We start from the raw sequence: 17285 nt of genomic DNA, 5'->3' as shown, positions 1-17285 counted from the left end.
GCACTGGTGGGAAACTGTGGTCTGGGTGCCACATGGCTCCTGGGCAGGCTGTGGAGGGAACTGGGCCAGAATGGAGAAGGGAGGGCTTTTTGTCCTGAGATCCCAGGCCATGTGGAGGGCCGGCTGGTGTGGTCATGTCTGGCCTAGCTCTCCAGGGTGGAGACACCAAGGTTTTCCCAGGGCTCTAGGAATTCTGGACCCAGAATTTCTGGCCTAGTCCAGGAGTAGGGAGGGCTGGCCCTTGCCTTTGGGAAATTCAGTCTCTTGGGAGTCTTTCCTTGTTTCAGCTCAGGTTCCCTGGCATGGCTAGTCTCATCCCACCCCCTTAGTCTGTGTGGTTTATTGGAGCGACAGAGCAGAACTATAGTCCTAACCCTAATGACAGCAAAGGAAGCCTTTCTCAAGAAAAGGCTGTTTGTTGGGTGCTGGCTAGAGCTCAAAGTGGGGGTGGCAAGACATGGGGCTGACTTCTGAGCTTATTCCTCAGGATACATCTGAGCCCCTTAGCTCAGGTCTTGCTATGATTCCACTATCCCTTACCCACCAGCTGCCCAGACAAGAGTCAGCAAAGGGCCACCTAGAGCTCTTTCCTCTCCCTGAGAAGGAGACAGGCTGGCTTTGTGCAGTGGCTCTCCTGGGAGGTAGAGTCCTGAGGTCTAGTCCCAGCCCAGCCCCTAAGGTACAATGGTGGGCCTCTTTCCCCTCTAGACCTCGATTTCCCAGTCCATTTCATGAGCAGGTGTGGGAGCGAGGGACTGACTTATCTCTGAGCTCCCTCATTACTCACAGTCTGTGGATCACTCACAATCACAACAGTAATAGCTAATACTCACTGAGTGTCAGGCACAGTTCTACTAAATGCTTGACATGTAATAGCTTACCAAATCAGGTTTGTCTTTGGCTGGCTGCCTGGCTCCCTTCCTAGTGCCCAGTATTCCTGCTTTCACTGCTTTAATGTCTGGAAGGCCTTCCACTCTGCTGTTCCTTCTTCAGGCTCACCAGAGGAGGCCCAGCCCAGCATCCTAAAAGGTGGCCCTGCTTGCATACCTCTTATGACAGGTCACCACTACCTCCTCAATGACTGGACAGCTCAGACTCATAGTTCAGGCTCTGCGTTCATAGTTGTTTTGGAATACACTGCAGCAGAGAAGGTAAATTTATCTCAGAACTGTGTGGCCTTAACATGGGAATGTCTGATTACATCAGGAAGACATCACAAAACTGCTTTGAGAAATTCAGAGAGGAAAAAAAATTCAGAGGCGGATTCTCAGAGAAGACTGAGCAGAGGTAAGGAAAAAGGATATAGAAGAGAGAGCTAGAGCTTCAGCAAGCCAGAGGAAAGCAAGCAGCATTTCCCCCACCCCATAGGGCAAAACTTGGCAGGAGAAGGTCCTGTGAGGGGCAATGTGTTGGGGGTAGAGGGACAGTTTGGTTGGGCAGTCACTGCAGAAGGGTTTGTTTTCCTGTTTGTTCAAGATCCATAAAAATATTTAGAGCAGGGAATGAGGTGGAAGCAAGGCACTCCCCCCATTTTGGGGCAGAGCATCTACCTTTGAATAAAGGCTACCCCACCACCCTTGGCCCTGGTGAACATTGTAGCTTCTTTGAGGTTTCCTGTTGCCATTCCCACTCTCCTACCCTCAGAAGCTGTATGTAGTGCATGGTGAAGGGAGCCAAAGTACAGCTGGAGGTCCACCTGATTTGGGGGAGCCCTCCTGGAGCCCTTCCTTCTCTGAATCCTCCAGAGCCCTCATCTAGTATTAACTGAACCAAGTACATAGAGACATAACAATTTTGAGAACCTGGATTGAAACATGGGCCTGAGAGACTCAGGACCAGCTGGCTATTTAGATATTCAGGGAACAGAGAGAGGAACAGGCCAGCGTGGGCACTGAAGACATGAAGTTTGAGTGGGCCTAGAAGGTGATGGGTGGGAAAGGTCAGGATATACAGGGGCCCTCGGGTTGGACTGAGGGATTCTGTAAGTGACTCAACACAGAAGCTTGGGAGAAGGCCCCCTCTCCAGCCTTCACCCAGAGTGAGAAATGCAGCAAATCCCTGAATGTTCTCTCAGGTTCCAGACCTTCTTCCATCATACAGATGCGAAGACTGAGCCCAGAAGGGGAAAAGAACAAACATTCATCAGGATGGTGGGATGGAAGTCTAAGAGGCTCTTAACTAGCAGTGCTCACCAGACTCACACAACAATCTTGAGACAGACAGGGAAGGGATATTTTACTTCCATTTCACCAAGGAGGAAACACACTCAAAGTCAGGACCTGAATTAAACCCAAGTCAGCACTCCCATTCCCTCATTACACTTGCAGGCTTCGGCCGCCAGGAAGTAGGCCACCAAGCAGCGGCAGGGGTCTGGTTGAAATATTAATTTAAACGCAGCTGGTTTTCTCCAAGAAATGAACTTTTAAGTGTTTAATTTTGAACTACTGGGGGTAACGCTTTGCTTAAGGAACACTCTTAGGGTAAAATGATAGGTACACAAACGGGGCGCCTGTGTGGCTCAGTCGGTTAAGCGGCTGCCTTCGGCTCAGGTCATGATCCCAGCGTCCTGGAATCGAGCCCCGCATCGGGCTCCCTGCTCGGCAGAGAGCCTGCTTCTCCCTTTCCCTCTGCCTGCCGCTCTGCCTACTTGTGCTATCTCTCTGTCAAATAAATAAATTAAAAAAATAATAAATTTAAAAAAATAAAATGATAGGTACACAAACGTCTGAAGAAATTTTATGGAATTAGCCCTCGTTTTAGAAAAGACTGGCAGCAGTTGGGAGCCTGGGTGGCTCAGTTGGTTAAGCAACTGCCTTCGGCTCAGGTCATGATCCTGGAGTCCCGGGATCGAGTCCCGCATCGGGCTCCCTGCTCGGCGGGGAGCCTGCTTCTCCGTCTAACCCTCCCCCCTCTCATGTACTCTCTCTCTCTCATTCTCGCTCTCTCAAATAAATAAATAAATCTTTAAAAAAAAAAAAAAGAAAAAAGAAAAGACTGGCAGCATTTCCCCATATGCAAAAGGCACTTTAAAAATTCCATCCTGGCACACGGAAGCTCTCAGAAACTCTCGGTAAAGGGTAATTACACCTGCCGCCGCTTGGCCGCCTCCCTCCTGGCCCTTCCCCGACTTCCCGACCTTCACTCGGAAAACAAACAGCTTGGAGAGAAGCGAAGCTCCACCCCCCGCCCCAGCAATCTTCCCGCCCCTCTCTAGCGCGTCTTCTCAGTTTACTTAGCTCGCCCCCACCCTTTCTCGCGGCGTAGCCATCAGGGCGCATGCGCAACTCCGCCCCTCTCCGGTCGGGCCCGCCCCTCGGGTCTAGTACCGCCTCTTCCGCGTTCTCGGAGCGACCTGCTGGTGGGTGCGCGCGACCGGTCCCGCAGCTGAGGTAAAGGCGACGCAGCGAGGTATCCCTCCGAGCAAAATGGGGCGGGGGTCTGTGAACGAGTCGGTGTGCCCGGGACAGGGCAGTCAGGGCCTTCAGAGTGGCCCGAGGTCACGATCCGATCGTGCTGCGGAGTGACCGTCGAAGGGAACGCTTCTTTAGGGCTCTCCTCAGGGACCCCGTCTGTGACCTGGCGGGGTTCCGTCTGTGGCGAGCTCAGGACGCGGCGTGATGCCCCCGGCCGGGGCTCAGCCGGGACCTGGGGTCAGGATTAGGTTGTGACAGGTGTCCGAGGTCGGAGCTCAGTCAGTGGCCAGTGTGAAACTCAGTCCCTACCATGCTGTATGGCTGGGCTCAAGGCTCACAAAGTCCAACATCACGAATAGATTTTCACATGAGGAGTTTATGATCTATGTGCACTACCTTATTTTAAAGTTAACTGTTTTCATCCAAAAGCTCTTGACATGTGTGGGTTTGCTGTACAGTGAGGAGAGATGATGCTGGGCGTATTCTCTTCTTAGGGAGTTTCCAGGTTACCTGTCAGATGGTCAGTGGCAGATTAGAGCCCTGCGCAGGTGACACGAATGAAATGTTGGACGTGCTTGACTTTGGGTTAGGTAGTCCCGGGTTTAGCTCTCACCTCTGCCACTTCCTAGCTGTGTGCCCTTGAGTCATTTCCCCTCTCAGAGCTTCGGTTTGTCTTGTATAAAAAGGGCATAATAAGGGGCGCCTGGGTGGCTCAGTCGTTAAGCGACTGCCTTCGGCTTAGGTCATGATTCCAGGGTCCTGGGATCGAGCCCCGCATCGGGCTCCCTGCTCGGCCAGGAGCCTGCTTCTCCCTCTCCCACTCCCCCTGCTTGTGTTCCCCTCTCTCGCTGTGTCTCTCTCTGTCAAATAAATAAAATCTTTTAAAAAAAAAAAAAGGGCATAATAAGGTCATTGTGAAGGTTGACTAGGATTACATGGGTCACCTAGTATGGCACCTGGGTGTCGAAGACATGGCAGGTGTGATTTCTAGGAACTAGGTCATTTTGGATGGGAGTACTTTAGAGAGGCCCCTGGGGAAGAGTTGAGGTGCCCTAAGTCTTGAAGCCTCCTTGGACTTTATAGTGGAACTTACCTTGCAGAATGGGAAGGGAACTAGTGCTTATTGCCCATGGCTCATGTGCCAAGCACTGCACTGGCCCGTTGATGTATACTGTCGCACTGGATCCTCAGCCATCGGCCATCGGCCTCAGCACCAGCCATCGGCCTGGTGCTTTCAGTCTCACTGCCCTTTGCTTCAGCCCCTCTGAAAAGGACAAGGCTGGAAGTGATGTAGAGACCCAGGATTGGGTTTTCATATGGAGCTGAACCAAGCTGGAGACTTTGGCGTCCCCTTTCCCAGTTTCTCCCACCTCAGCTCTTCCCTTTCTGTGATCCCAGAGTCACTTGGGTTCTTGACTTTGGGAAACCTGTTACTCTTGTGCTGTAGCAGATTTTGATGGTTAGAGGGCTGGCAAGAGAGCACCTCTTAAACTTAGATTGCATGAAGCTGAACCTTGGCAGAGAGAAGCTCTGTGAACAGGACCTGTTGGATTCCAGCACACGCTTAGGAAGTGTATGTGGTCTCCTGTTATGTGGTCTCATAGTAATCTAGTAATTTGGTTCCTTTTGCATCCTTTTCATGGGTGCCCATGTGATCTTCCTTAGACAATGTTCTCATCATGTTATGTCTCTGCTCAGAAACCTTGGCAGGCTTCCTTGCCTACTATATAGAGTCTGGACTCCTCAGCCGCATAGACAAGTTCTCCCATAATCTGTTCCCAGACATCTCTCCTGCCTTGTTTCCCTTTGTTCTCCCAAACCTGCCCTGTGCCTCAGTCAAAATAAACCAGTTTTTGTTCCTTAAACACTCCCTCCATGTTCCTTTGCTTGCACTCTCTTCCTGACATTCCCTCTTCCTTCCCGTCTTTCAAGGTCAGTGTCTCATGTGACCTTCTCAGTGAAGCTTCTCTGATCCCCTTGCTGGATTAGTTGCCCTCCATCCCATTTTCTGTAGGGGGCGCTGAACTTCGAATATAGCTCTGATGACTGTCTACCTTGGGGTAGGTTACCCCATGTGTACTCTGAGTACACTGGCTAAGGGACCATGTCTGTTTCATTCCCCCTCTTCCTGGCACATAGTAGGCCTTTGCAGTGTTTGTGGTTGAATGAGTCATTAACATTTTTTATATACTCGCTTTGGTCTTTGTTTTATGAGCTTTCAGGTTCAGAGTGGGCCTTTGTGTTTTTCCTTCTCTTTGTGCCTAAGGAGAGCCCTAGTTTAGATTGATGATGCCCTGATTACAGGCATCAAAGGCAAGAAAGTGCAGGAATTCTGTACAAGGCAAGATTCTTCATTGCTGTTACTCTTCTCTTGCCTTTGCTGTGAGTTTTGTTGGAAGGAAGGTTGTGCTCTGTTCAAGGACCTGAACTGAGTGTGATACAGTTCATGCAGGGGAAAACTCACAGGTGGTTTATTAATCTGTTGTTCTGCCTTTGGCCTTGGTATTGGCCCTGGTCCTTCTCATTTGGGAACCTGCAACTACGAATTCACATTTTTCCTTGCCAACAGCTTCAGCATGTGGAACAGAAGGTTCTTTGATGATCATAGAGAAATACACATCGTTGATAGTAGAAGGAGCTTGGGAACCATCTGGTTCTACCTCTGATTTTACAGATGGGGAGAGGCCCCAAGAGGGGAAGGACTTGATTAAGACTGCACAAGGAATCAGTCAATGGTGGAGATAGTACTAAAAGTGAAAGTCCTGACTGTTTTTTCCAGTCCACTACCTTTTTAATATAATATCTAACATTTATTGAGCACTTACTATACAGCAGATGCTGTTTTCATGCTTTATATGTAACACCTTAAAATTCTGTTTGTAGACTTGGAAACTGAGGCAGATAGAAATCATTCAGATCTACTTTCTGATTCCACAACTCTGATTTTTAATATGGTGGAAATGGCAGTCATCTCCTAACCAGTGGGTGGGAACAATTCTCCAGAGAGCTTGCTCCCAGATCATGCTACCTCTGTGAGTAAGAGATGTCCTCCTGGCAATGTCCCCCTGTAACCTGGGGAGATGTCTTGAGAGGAATCCGGAGTGCGTTGAAAGAATGGATGAAAAAAATGAAGCAAGCCAGTGAGTATTAGTTTATTGTGTTTATCAAATGCAGTTTTAGAATAAACTTAGTCCAGGATCTTTCTGTAAAGATTCCCAGTCACGGGTGACAAGATTCAATTCAATAAACACATATTGAGCTCTTGGTATGTACAAAACCCTGGTATTGAGAAATATACACACAGGAAAACAACACATTTCCTGCCCTCCAGTAAGTAATTGTCTTCTCAGAGCCTTCTCCCTCCAGTGTAGTTGGGAAGATAGAGAAGCACATAAATAACTGAAATCAGACTGACTGTGGTAAGGAATGTAAACAAAGTGGGAGTTTGGGAAAAGGAGAAATCAATCCCAGCATGACCAAAGGGAGTCTAGAAAAGGATTCCTGAAGATGGAAATTTTGCTGGGCTTTGGAAGAAGCTCATTCCTATGAGAAGCTGCAGTCTGAGCAGTGGTCTAGAGGTGGAAAGGAGCAGGTGTGTGTGTGTGTGTGTGTGTGTAGGAGAGGAATGGAGCAGGTGTGTGTGTGTGTGTGTGTGGAATGGAGGTGTGTGTGTGTGTGTAGGAGAGGAATGGAGCAGGGGTATGTGTGTGTGTGTGTGTGTGGAATGGAGCAGGTGTGTGTGTGTGTGTAGGAGAGGAATGGACTTGGTAAAGAGAGGAAATAAGCTGAAATGGTAGGTTGTGGCCAAAATGTAGAGGGGGGTTGGGAGGAAAACATTAACATTTTTTGAGGGTCTGCTCTGCATTGTGGCTTACAATATGTTAGATGCTTTGCACACTACGATTTATTTAATCCTTACTATCCCACAATATGGGGATATTTTTCCCCGATTTAAAGATGAAGAAGCCAGACCTCAGCGAGATTAAAGTGACTTGCCCAAGGTCAGGTAGTAAGTAAGTGGCAGAGCTTGGTCCAAACTTAGGGGTGTTGGATTTCAAAGACCTATATTCTTTCCATTACGCTGCAAGGCTCCTAATACCATGACTAGGACTCTGTTTACTCTGGCTGCATAATGGAGGCCAGTCTGGAGCAAAAAAGTCCCAGAAGGAGGACATCAACGAGGAAGCTGTTGGAATAGTCCAGTTAAGGCTTAAACTGTGAACCACCAGCCTAATATGGAAGCTGCCTGGCCCAGGTGTGCTTGATTGGTTTAATGTGTGAGCATTTTTGGCAGCTGCTGTAGCACCATCAACCAAGTGCATTGCCACCTTTTGCTAGTAGAATTTCAGAATCAGTTTACAGAGGCTGCTGGCATCCTTGTGTTTCAGGCATAAGTTCTAATTGAGATTAGCAGTTCATTACAGAAGGGTCTGGGGAAAGAACTCATTTGGTAGATACCATTCCTTCATTTTCTCACCCTCAAATTCAACAAGAATCTATAATTGAGGAAAGAGATCCACACTTGGAGTTACTAGGCTGGTTCATTCAAGTCCTGGTTCTAATCATTATCATCTGTGAGTCCTTGATCTCAGTTTCTTTCTCTGTAATATTAGGTCTATATGGGTTCACTTCTGAGATCTCTTCTCTTGCTAATGTCATGTGTTGCTTTGCTCTTCCTGGCTTGGGGTAGTGTAAGGAAGTGGCTGGGAATATGCACCTTGGATTCTGAGAGATTAGGCTTTAAATTCCAGCCTCTCATCCTTCTTCTGGATTGACAGTAGCTTGGTTATATATAGACTCCAGAGTTGGACTGGCTAGGTTTGAGTCCTGGCTCTACCACTTGCTAGCTGTGTGATTGGGGCAAGTTATTTAACCTTCCTGGCTCTCAGTTTCTTTATCTGTACAATGGGGGTACAAATATTACCTACCACATAGCGTTGTTATGAGAATTGATATAACTTATGTCAGACACTTAGCACAGGGCCCAGCACGTAGTAGGTGCTCAATGAAAGTTAGCTTTAATAGTAACCATATTAACAATTATTATTAATTGTATATTTATTTGGGCAGTTTTCCCTACTGTCTTACTCTATCGCTGCCTTCTCTTGCCTTCCATTGCTTCATCAGGAAACTTTGAAATAATACATTGTTCTATCACAGAGCTGCAAAGTGTAACATGACAGAAAGTGCCTGCAGGAAAAGGGTCAGTTAAGAGTCAGTGGCTCATTAGAAAATCTTACCTGACTTGTGTTTTCACCCACCTCTCTCCATAGTAAACAGGAACAGAGCAGCATACTTAATTCCCTTTTGCACAGCCTTCAACAAAAGTGCTAAGTAAGACCCCTCCAATTCACTTGCCAAAAAGTACAATAACAGTATCTCTGGAAAAATGGTGCCTAATTTGGTTCTTCTTTCTCTCCAGCTTAAACCCCTCTGACCTTAACTTAAGCCATTTCTTCTTGTTCCATTTTCCATTAATATGGAAAATTTCCTTCTGATTATAAAGGCAGGATGAGATCAAGATTTTCTTATGAGAACCTTTTGTGTACTTAAAGCCAGAATCGAGTTAGGCCTCCTCTTCTCTTCTCCAGGCTAAGCAGCCTTGGTTTCTTTTACCTCACTCTTAAAACCTATTTTCCGTTGCTTGGATCACATTGGTCATGCTTCTTTTCTTTCTTTTTGGTTTTTCTGTTTCTTGGCAGTGACCCAGACTGCTTAGTCTGCTAATAAGAGTCCAGCTGAAACAGTTTAAGGGAAGAATAACTTCAGGTGTTTTCATTCATTCATTAACATTTATTGAGTGAGTACCCCGTGCCAGGCACTGTGCTAGGTGTAAGGTACCCAGAGAGGAATCATAGTCTGATCTCCCCGGCTCATAGGCTAAGGGGAGATGTGCAATCACATGTTACAGATGCTGTGATTGGACTATGCACAAGTGTGGAGAGCTGGAAATTGTCGAGGGCAATTAGGTAGAAACAGATCATCCATTAGGCCTGGACTATAGGTCAGGATTTCTGTAGAGGAATGGTAGGACATAATGCAGGAGGGGTAATCTGGGGCAAGGTTGTGGAGGCCCTGAGTGATAGCATAGGGGCTTGGTTATTCCAGGCAGTGAACACCTATTAGAAGTGTTGGAGCAAGGCAGTGACAGGCTTTTTTGGACCAAGGACAGAGATACCACAAGCCTTAGTCTTATCTGCCCTTCACGGATATTTTCATATTATTTGAAAATAATATGATGGATCCCAGGCTTTTTTGCTCTAAAACTTCTATAGAAAAACTAGTTCTTGAACTCTGGAAAAATTTCATTCCATATACAGGCAGGAAGTTCAGAAGAAATGAGAGGAAACTGGGTTCCCAGCCTATATAAGGCCCAGTGGCAGGCCGCTGTGTGTAGGTGTGGTCTGGCCACATTCATCCTTTCCCAGCCGTATCCCAGGAAGAGGTCCAGGAAGGAGAAGAGGGCTCCAGTGCTCATTGGGATATTTGGTAAGCAATGCTGAGAAGATTTAGGCAGTGTGAGAGTCAGAAGTTCTTTCTAAGGAGGAAAACAGACCCAGAGGAATTTGAAATGGTACCAGAAGGAATCAGGGCCAATCAGGCACTTAGAATCCTGGGTCATGAATCTGAAAACCTCCAAATTCTCTCTCTCTGCCTTTGTACTTTGCTGTCAGTTTATTCCTTCTGGTGCCCAGTTTTGGTTTATAGAGTGCGTTCCAGGGCCACGCTGATCTGGGGAAGCCATATCTCAAGCTAGAGTCATAATTGCTATTTATTGAGTGCCTACTCTATGTGCCATTGTGCCATGAACTTGGAATACATTAGCTCATTTAATTCTCACAATAACCCTGCAGCATAGGTGTTCTTGCCCCCATTTTATAGATGATGATGGTGAAGCAGAGCAGTTAAGTATTATGTCCAAGACAACCTCATTAGTGAATAGGAAGGCCAGAGTCTGATTCTAGGCCCTCATGGCTCAAAATCCCATGCACTTTCTACCTCCCCAGCCCTTGAGTAGTTCCAAACAACAGAATAACACAAAATCCATAAATAAATTCTGAAGGTTATTTTTACTACAGGCCTGCTAGAGGTGGAAGTGAAAAGAGGTGCGTTCGTGTGTGTATGTTCATGGAGTTGGTGAGGAGGGGAAATAATCTGGGTTGGCCTACAGGCTGTAATCTGGCTTACCACCTGTTTTGTATGAACTGCAAGCTAAGAATACTTCTTACATTTCTAAATGGTTGGGGGGAAAATTCAAGAGAAGATTAATATTTGTGATGGGAAAATTATCTAAAATCCAAATTCCAGGGGCGCCTGGGTGGCTCAGTTGGTTAAGCATCCAAGTCTTGCTTTCAGCTCAGGTCATGATCTCAGGGTCCTGAGATTGAGCCCCTCATTGAGCTGCATGCTCAGCAGGGAGTCTGCTTGAGATCCTCTTCCTCTCCCTCTGCCCCTCCCCCCCTCATGTGCTTGCTCTCTTTTCTCTCTCTCTCTAATTAATTAAAGGGGCGCCTGGGTGGTTCAGTCTGTTAAGCATCCGACTCTTGATTTCGGCTCAGATCATGATCTCAGTGTTGTGGGATCAAGCCCTGTGGTTGCAGCGTGGAGTCTGCTTGTCTCTCTCCCTCTGTTCCTCACCCCACTCGTGCTGTCTCTTTCTGTCCCTAAAGCAAATAAATAAAATCTTTAAAAATAAATAAATAAAATCCATATAGAAACATAGCCACAATCATTCATTTACATATTGTCTATGGCTGCTTTCACTCTACAAAGGTAAAATTAAGTAGTCACAATAGAGATCATGCAACATAGAAAGCCTAAAATATTTACTATCGGCCTCTTTGTAGAAAAAAAAAATTGGCCAACTCCTACTATAGGCAACAAGAAGGAACCTGTGGCAAGACTAAAGGCAAAGAGTTAAAGCTCAAAGGTGTTCAAGGTTGTCCCTGGAGATGTGGCCATAAGGAGAGGGAGTGTAACCTGAGCTTCTTTGGGCCCTGGAAATAGTTTCATTGGGCCACAGAGATTTGTTGGCGAATGAAAAGCACAATAGGAAAAATAATTGTGTATGCTAACACTCTCTACTGGACAATAAAGAAACATTTTATGGATGAAGTAATGTAGTCAGATATCTACTAGAGCCCTTTTTGAGCCAGATACTCTGTTAGATACTAGAAATACAAACATGAAAAAGATCCGTCCCTGCCTTTGAGGAGCTTACGGCCTAGTGGACAAGCCACATATGTGTGTGAATACCCAGCTCTGTGTATTATCATAGCATGCCATGGATGTGATGAAATGCTGGGTGAAGTAGAAAAAAGTCAAGGACTGCTGTAATTTGTGGGATCACTTTCAGTAATTCGTGAGGGGCCCTGAAGGATGAATAGGTGTTCTTTTCAAGAAGCAGCATACCAGGCTGAGGGAAAGCCAGACCGTGTAAAGCATTTGGAACGACGAGGTTGGAGGAGAAAGAGACAGTGGAAATGATTCAAACGACCTGTGGCTGGGCCCCTGGCAGGGTGATATAATCTGATGGAGAAGAAGGGAAAGGAGGAAGGATGAGGGTTGGGACAAGTTGAGTTTGGGACACATGATTTGAGGTCATGGTGAAACATATCCGGCTTCCAGTTAGAAAACCAGTTTAGAAATGTTAGCACAAGGGCCCAGAATTCAGATTTTTTTTTTCAAGATTTTATTTATTCATTTGAGAGAGAGACAGAAAGAGCATGAGCAGGGGGAGGGGCAGAGGAAGAGGGACAAGCAGATTCCCCGCTGAGCATGGACATGGGGCTTCATCCCAGGACCCTGAGATCATGACCTGACCTGAGCCAAAGTCAGATGCTTAACTGATTGAGCCACCCAGGTGCCCCAGAACTCAGATTTAAACTGCATGTTCAGAGCTTTTCCACTGGGGAAAAGAGAAATAGGTACTCGTTTTGTAGGGAAGTTGGCAAATCACCTTTGACATATGATAGCTAGAGTCGAAAGATTGAAAATTACAGTGGACATATAGAAAATGAAGTTATCACATGGAAAACTAGCAATAATTATGCATTGGGCCTAAAACCTTGTTCGTGTTTATACCACCTGCTGTTCTTAGCATCTACTTTATCTTTCTGGCTCTGTTGCCTCCTGCCTGCGAGACCTGGACCTGGCCACTAAGAGATGGAGCCAGAGTTCATTCATCTCTAAAAACATGGATGACAGGGGTGCCTGGGTGGCTCAGTCGGATAAGCGTCTGCCTTCTGCTCAGGTCATGATCCCAGGGTCCTGGGATTGAGCCCTGCGTCGGGCTCCCTGCTCAGTGGGGAGCCTGCTTCTCCTTCTCCCTCCGCCCCTCCCCCTGCTTATGTGCACACACTCTCAAATAAATAAAATCTTTATTTTATTTTTTTTAAAGATTTTATTTATTTATTTGACAGAGACACAGCGAGAGAGGGAACACAAGCAGGGGGAGCGGGCGAGGGAGAAGTAGGCTCTCCACAGAGCAGGGAGCCCAATGTGGGACTCGATCCCAGGACCCTGGGATCATGACCTGAGCCGAAGGCAGACGCTTAACGACTGAGCCACCCAGGCGCCCATAAATAAAATCTTAAAAAAAAATAAAAATGTCGATGACAGAGAATGTCAGCTTTTACCTTCCGCAGGACACTCCTCAGTGAACAGAGCTGTCCAGATCTGTCCTCCGGGTCCAAGTCTGGACTCCCACAGCGGAAACAGAATCTGAAAACTTTTACTCAGACCCTTGTTAAATCTTCAGATGCTTAGTATCAGCATTTTCAAATGCTCAAATACCTGATTTTAAAGACAGGAAATCTGTGATGGTCTTGTGTATATCTACTTACTGTGTGACACATAGTTTTGGGGGACACGTAGGGTGATCTTTACCTTCGCTGGTCATTTTAAAGAAGTCGGATTTTTGTATCTTTTCTATTTCTGCTTTTTTAAGATTTTCATGCCAGATGAAGCAACAGCCAGTGGGGAAGTGAAGAATGCCTGCTACCTACAGAGACTATTGAAACACTTCCTGGAGCTGGAAGACAGCAGCCCTCCGACAGGAGCATTATCTCATTATTTCATTTCAGTTTACAGAGGATTTACTTCTCAGAAGTTGGGCAAGGTAAGATTGGATGCATATTTTGTTTAACATTTTAGATTGCTTTGGGTTGAAATTATCTGATACTTCCAGAGGAAAGGGTGGGTGGGAGATTTCGGTATTCAGTAGGCAGCTAGGATTAGCTGGGCTGCCTGGTGTGCCTAAGATAGTTATGTAGTAGGGATGAGCACATTTCTACCAGAACACAATGGGAGAGAAGGTCGTAAGGGAAACTGTGCAGTAAGTAAAACATATATATTTACTTGTAATTATAAAAGTAAAACAGCTGAGCCATAAATAACAAAATCAAATACAACAGAGGTATGAAAAGTATAATTCTGTACCTACCAAGTTTCGTTCTCCCAAAGTAACCATTGTTAATAATGGCTTGAGATGTATCTTTCCAGGTTTTTTTTAACTTGTCATATTTGTGACATATATGATGCTCTTTTGAAGTGTTCTTGAATGCCTGAGGCTCCATCATGCCTGGCAGGTTAGAAATAATGCCTTAGTTGTAGGTTGGGTCAGATGAGGGTTGGGTGAGGATGGTTTGAGTCTGATCTGTGAGCTTTTTTACTCCTTTGCTGCTGTGTGTCACCCTTCTTCATTTGAAGCTTCCCAGTGACACACCATCTTCCCCTCTTCCCATTCCTAACTAGCTCCCCTTCCTGAATTCTCCCCTTCTTCGATTTTAGTTTATAAACATATATTGAGGTCCCCCTCTGTGCTGGCTCCCTGCTGGGCAGAGGGGACAGAGAGATAATAGGCCCCGTCCCTGCCTTCAAAGAAGATGGACATCTCTGACTCCTCCACCATCTCCAGTCGCTCGGCAGGACTAAGACCAGTTCTGCCTCTGCGGCTTCATCCCCTCATCTCTTTCTCTTCCTTCCCATCCCTGCCTTAGTTACAGGCCTTCCTTGCCTTCTTCCCAGCCACAGAAGCCTCTCCTTGCTCTCCCAGTCCCCAGCCAGCTGCCCATTGGTTCTGCACATCACAGCCGGTTTCACGGCCTAGTCCCTCCCCACTGTCTAGAATGGTGGTTCACAAGTGGGCTGTGCGGACCTTGGGGGTCCTTGAAACCTTTTCAGGGTATCTACCAGGTCAAAACTGTTTTGTAACAGCACTAAGATGTTATTTGTTGTTGCAGAGCAATAGTGGGTAGAACTGCTGGTGCCTTAGCATGAATCAAGGCAGTGGCCTGGAACTGTCCTTGCAGTCATTGTATTCTTCATTGCTATACTCTTAGTTTTTTTTTTAAAGAAGGTCCTTATGAGGGCGCCTGGGTGGCTCAGTTGGTTAAGCGACTGCCTTCGGCTCAGGTCATGATCCTGGAGTCCCTGGATTGAGTCCCGCATCGGGCTCCCTGCTCGGCAGGGAGCCTGCTTCTCCCTCTGACCCTCCCCCTCTCATGTGCTCTCTGTCTCTCTCATTCTCTCTGTCTCAAATAAATAAATAAAATCTTTAAAAAAAAAAAAAAAGAAGGTCCTTATGAAGCAGTAAAAATTGCTAATTTTAGTGAATCTCAACCCTTGAGTACACATCTTTTTTATATTCTGTGTGACAAAGTGGAAATGCTCATAAAGCACTGTGTGCATACCGAGGTACGGTGGTTGTCTCAACGAAAAGCGTTTGTGGGATTGTTTGAATTACAAGCTGAACTAGCCACTCTTCATTTTTACTTGAAATAATGACTGAGGCTTGGTGAGGCTGCAGAGCCGATAGGGACCAGATGTTGGAGGGCCTTGTGGCCACATTAATAAGGTTGGGTGATCTGACTTCAGCCTGCCCTTTTCATCTTTTTATACTGTCCTGCTCACACAAATACAGTCCTTCCCTCTTGCTTGCTCTTTCTAAAGCACATACTTCTTTACCCGCTCTGTCCTTCCTCTGATCATTCCTTCCGCCAGGAGATGTGCTGACAGCTCTGAAGAGTCAGAACAGAGGAAGAAGATGAGCCTGACTCCAGACTTTTTCCCTCTGGAAATCTTGCTATCCCAGCCCTGTCTGAGGCCTGTTGTGAATCACCACCCTGCCGGCACCCTTGTGGGCCTCAGACTGCCAACTCTCACTGTAGCTGTGTGAGATACTGCAGTCTGCCTCATTCTGGCTAGCCTGCCTACACACAGGACTCTTGGGAAAAACCTGTGAAATAGCCTAGCCCCCACTCACAGACTGTCCTTTGAGTGAGCTGATTACACAGGTGGCTCCTTTCATCTATCTTGCCTTAACGTTGACTAGCTTCTGTTTGAGTATACTTTTTCCTTGACCTTGTCCCCTACGTAGTAATGATACCATCAGAAACGACACCAACCAACCAATAGGTCAGATAGAAGAAGAATGTAGCCTTGTACCTGATACCAGAACTGCCGTGAAATAATGTGGTTGGACTGGTTTGTAGCTCATCCTCCATAATATGCCAAAACACAAAATACAAAGTTATCTCCAAGTAAGACAAAGAAACTTCTGATAAATCAGATTTCAGATTAATATAATAATGGTAATGTGGTGATAATGCCTTTGTATTTGTGTAAGCTAGAGCAGGGCTGCCCAGCCTTCTTGACATCATAGCACACACAGAAAATTATATTCTTCAGCCCCATGAGGGGATCAGTATCTCATTCACAGCACATCAGTAGGGAAACTCTGTGCTGAGGCTTCTAAATAAAAGCATTCTTTTTGGTGCCTGGCTAATTCTGACTGGCTACCCCTCCTGCCTTTCAGCATGAATGCCTCAATATAATATTAATAATAGTTGATATATGAAATAATATTAATAATATTAAATATACTACTAGTAACGTAATAGTTAAAAGCTTGAATTTTAAGCCAGTCTGTCTAGATTTAAATCCTAGCTCTGCCACTAACTAGCTTTGTGCCCCTGGGCAAATTAATTACTTAATCTCTTTGTACCTCAATTTCTTCATCTGTAAAATGTAAAAATATCTCATAGGGTTGTGAAGATGAAAGAAGTTAGGATACGTAAAATGTGTTTGTAGGGGCGCCCGGATGGCTGAGTCGTTAAGCGTCTGCCTTCGGCTCAGGTCATGATCCCAGGGTCCTGGGATCAAGCCCCGCATCGGGCTCCCTGCTCGGCGGGAAGCCTGCTTCTCCGTCTCCCACTCCCCCTGCTTGTGTTCCCTCTCTTGCTGTGTCTCTCTCTGTGTCAAATAAATTAAAAAAAAAACTTAAAAAAAAATGTGTTTGTCAAATGCTTGGGACATTGGCATCTGGTGAGCCCTGTGTGTGTGTGCTGAAGCTGGTAGCACTGTGCACTGCTCCTTCAGAGAAGTAAATGTCTATTTGTTGCCATTCGAACTGGTGTAAGGTGGTATCTCAGTGTGGTTTTGATTTGAACTTCCCTGGTGGCTAATGATGTTGAACATTTTTTCATGTGTCTGTTAACCATTTGTATGTCTTCTTTGGAGAAGTGTCTGTTCGTGTCTTCTGCCCATTTTTTGACTTATTTGTTTTTTGGGTGTTGAGTTTGAGAAGTTCTTCATAGATCTTGGAAATCAGCACTTTGTCTGTAGTGTCATTTGCAAATATCTTCTCCCATTCTGTGGGTTGCCTCCTTGTTTTGTTGACTGTTTCCTTTGCTGTGCAGAAGCTTTTTATCTTGATGAAGTCCCAAAAGTTCATTTTCGCTTTTGTTTCCCTTGTCAAATTGACAAGGCAAGAAACAACAAATGTTGGAGAGGATGTGGAGAAAGGGGAACCCTCTTAAACTGTTGGTGGGAATGCAAGTTGGTACAGCCACTTTGGAAAACAGTATGGAG

The 17285-nt window shown here is 46.0% G+C and overlaps 1 protein-coding gene across 5 annotated transcripts in view; it reads left to right on the top strand.

Moving 5' to 3' along the window:
* Positions 1 to 13362: 13362 nt before the first annotated feature.
* The window catches only part of MKNK1 (MAPK interacting serine/threonine kinase 1), a 35200-nt gene continuing 31277 nt past the window's right edge, over positions 13363 to 17285 (top strand). Inside the window, exon 1 of one of the 5 annotated variants that reach the window (XM_006737439.3) lies at positions 13363 to 13533. The gene's annotated coding sequence lies outside the window, so the exon portion shown is untranslated. The remainder of the gene's footprint in view (positions 13534 to 17285) is intronic. The other 4 variants (XM_031032535.2, XM_031032533.2, XM_031032534.2 and 1 more) reach the window with 4 other exon arrangements.

The sequence above is a fragment of the Leptonychotes weddellii genome, chromosome 4 (assembly GCF_054177405.1).
Source record: "Leptonychotes weddellii isolate Sample4059 chromosome 4, ASM5417740v2, whole genome shotgun sequence".
NCBI classification, from domain to species: domain Eukaryota; kingdom Metazoa; phylum Chordata; class Mammalia; order Carnivora; family Phocidae; genus Leptonychotes; species Leptonychotes weddellii.
This window is presented reverse-complemented; position numbering and strand designations above follow the sequence as displayed.